At 43.7% G+C, this 2,521-nt stretch overlaps 1 pseudogene; it reads right to left on the bottom strand.

The window, feature by feature from the left end:
• Positions 1 to 388: 388 nt before the first annotated feature.
• On the bottom strand, positions 389 to 1,291 carry LOC110295497 (annotated as a pseudogene).
• Between the last annotated feature and the right edge of the window lie 1,230 nt (positions 1,292 to 2,521).

Raw genomic sequence — 2,521 nt, 5'->3', positions numbered from 1 at the left:
GTATAAATAGCAAGGTCTCCTTGTCAAACCATTCTATTTAGCACTACTTCAGTCTTCCTCCTTCATCCAGGATGCTTGATTCCACCAAATCCAACATTCCAATAGGTGTGCCCAGGTCATTACTGAGTTCAGCTTTCTGGGTTTTTAATTTGCTGTATAGGTATTCTACCCTAAGTGATTAATTGAAAAAAAAATCTCTTCAAGAAACCTTAACAAAATAACAGATTCCCTATTAACAAAAGGGGATGGAGATTAACAAGCCAAAACAGGACAAAAGGTGTCTGGGGCAGGACAACTCTGACCTCAGAAGCTGTGCTGCCTGTGCTGCAGGAGTCACTGGCAACCCCCCTTAAAGAGTCAATGGGAAGCAGGACTGCCGCTCTCCCACTTAGTCATCCTCCGAGCTCTCAGCAGAGCTGGCGTCTGTAGCCACCTTCCAGTTCCTGCTCTTGCTTGTCCTCTCCTGTACCTCAGGGTCAGGCATGGGGACATGGACACTCTTCTCTTTCTTTTTCCATTTGGTTTTCTTAGTGTCTCTTTCCTCGATGTCCTCAGAACTGCTAGATGCAGAATCATCGGACTGAGAAGTACCACTTTCCCCCCCTAAAGGGAAAGTTGTTTTAGGAGATGTTTTCCTGGACTTTTTCTTGCTCTTGTGTGGTTGCTTCCTTTTCCTAGTACTAGAAGCTCGAGTTTCCTCTGTGAACTCACTTGAGGAATCTGCTGTTAAGTCCGTAACTTCCTTTTTGTTTTTCTTCTGGGTTGTGTGTGTGTGTGTGTGTGTGTGTGTGTGTGTGTGTGTGTGACCGTTTTTTCTGCCTCTTCTTATGGGATTTGTTTTCGCTTTCATGGGCAGATGATTTTACCTGGGGAGATGTTTTTTTTCCATTGGTAATGTCTTGCTGATCACTATTGTCTGTTTCAAACTCTTCAGGATACAACTCTTTAAAACCACTGTGACCCCATCTGTCTGGTATATTGGATTCATAGTCATCTACCTTCTTGTTCCAGGACTTAGCCTTAAGAAAATCATCTTTCAGGGCCCCAGAAATTTCATTGACTTCCAGTAGTCTCTCTGACTTTCTTCATCAAAACCATCACTTCTCATCCGACTCAAGCTGCTGGGCACTGTGTTCCTTCTGGTCCCCTGGTAAGCATCCTCCATCTGCTTCTCTAGTTCTCTGATTGTCCACATGTCAGACTCCTCCTGAATCTTATTGTGAGCGTCTGTGTGCCGGATGACATTCCTCAGGAGGACTTTCCCCAATGGAACCCGGGACATTCTTTAACCGTGCGCTGCGTTCATGTCAGGGTTTCTATTCCTGCACAAACATCATGACCAAGAAGCAAGTTGGGGAGGAAAGGGTTTATTCAGCTTACACTTTCTCCATTGCTGTTCATCACCAAAGGATGCAGGACTGGGACTCAAGCATGTCAGGAAGCAGGAGCTCATGCAGAGGCCATGGAGGGATGTTCTTTACTGGCTTGCTTCCCCTGGCTTGCTCAGCCTGCTTTCTTATAGAACCCAAGACTGCCAGCCCAGAGATTGGCACCACCCTCAAGGAGACCAATCCCCTTCATCACTAATTGAGAAAATGCCTTACAGCTGCATCTTGTGGAGGCATTTCCCCAACTGAAGCTCCTTTCTCTGTGATAACTCCAGCCTGGGTCAAGTTGACACAAAACTAGCCAGTACAGAAGGGAGTACAGGCCAGCTATACACTCAGGGTACTCTCTGCTGTGATTGGTTACCCTAATAGGAGACTTTTGATTGACTTGTTACCATTAGTTCTGCTTCAAAGCACTCTGCCATCACCACAATAGACATTATGCCTTAGTTTAATATAGGATATTGACGTAATGAATAAGAAATTCACATGAATCCAGGTAAATTTTAACTTCTTAATTCTTTTATTTGGCTGTTTTGTTTTGTTTTGTTTTGTTTTGTTTTGTTTTGTTTTTGAGACAAGGTCTCACTACACAGCCCTGGCTGTCCTGGAACTCCCTATGTAGACCAGGATGGCCTCTGGAAGTCACAGCCATCACACCTGCCTCTGCCTTCCAAGCGCTACAATTAAAGGCATGTGTCACTATGCACACCTCTAGTTCTGCTTTGTCATACTAACTTTCCCCCTATTTGCCTCTTCCATTTCTAGACTTCTCAAGGATTTGAACTACACCAAGACAATCTCTTCTCTTATAGAGCACACGCACAGGGATGTTCACCTATACATGCACATGTTTATGCATATACATAAGCAGCACAGATACAAACATAAAAGTGAGAGTACAGTTACAGAATCATCATTCACAAATGGCAGGATGCACACTCTCAAAGGAAGGAGGAAGATGTGGCTGACAGGAGAAAGAATGAGTCACCTTCCATGCCTGTCACTGACAGTTTGAGAGGGAACTTGTTTATAGGCAGCTAATTAGAATAAATGGGAAAGTCAAGTACTACAAATGGTATAGAATAGTAATAAATAAGAAGTTGTGATTTTTTTTGCATTGTTCTTTTTTT

The sequence above is a fragment of the Mus caroli genome, chromosome 5 (assembly GCF_900094665.2).
Source record: "Mus caroli chromosome 5, CAROLI_EIJ_v1.1, whole genome shotgun sequence".
Taxonomy (NCBI): domain Eukaryota; kingdom Metazoa; phylum Chordata; class Mammalia; order Rodentia; family Muridae; genus Mus; species Mus caroli.
This window is presented reverse-complemented; position numbering and strand designations above follow the sequence as displayed.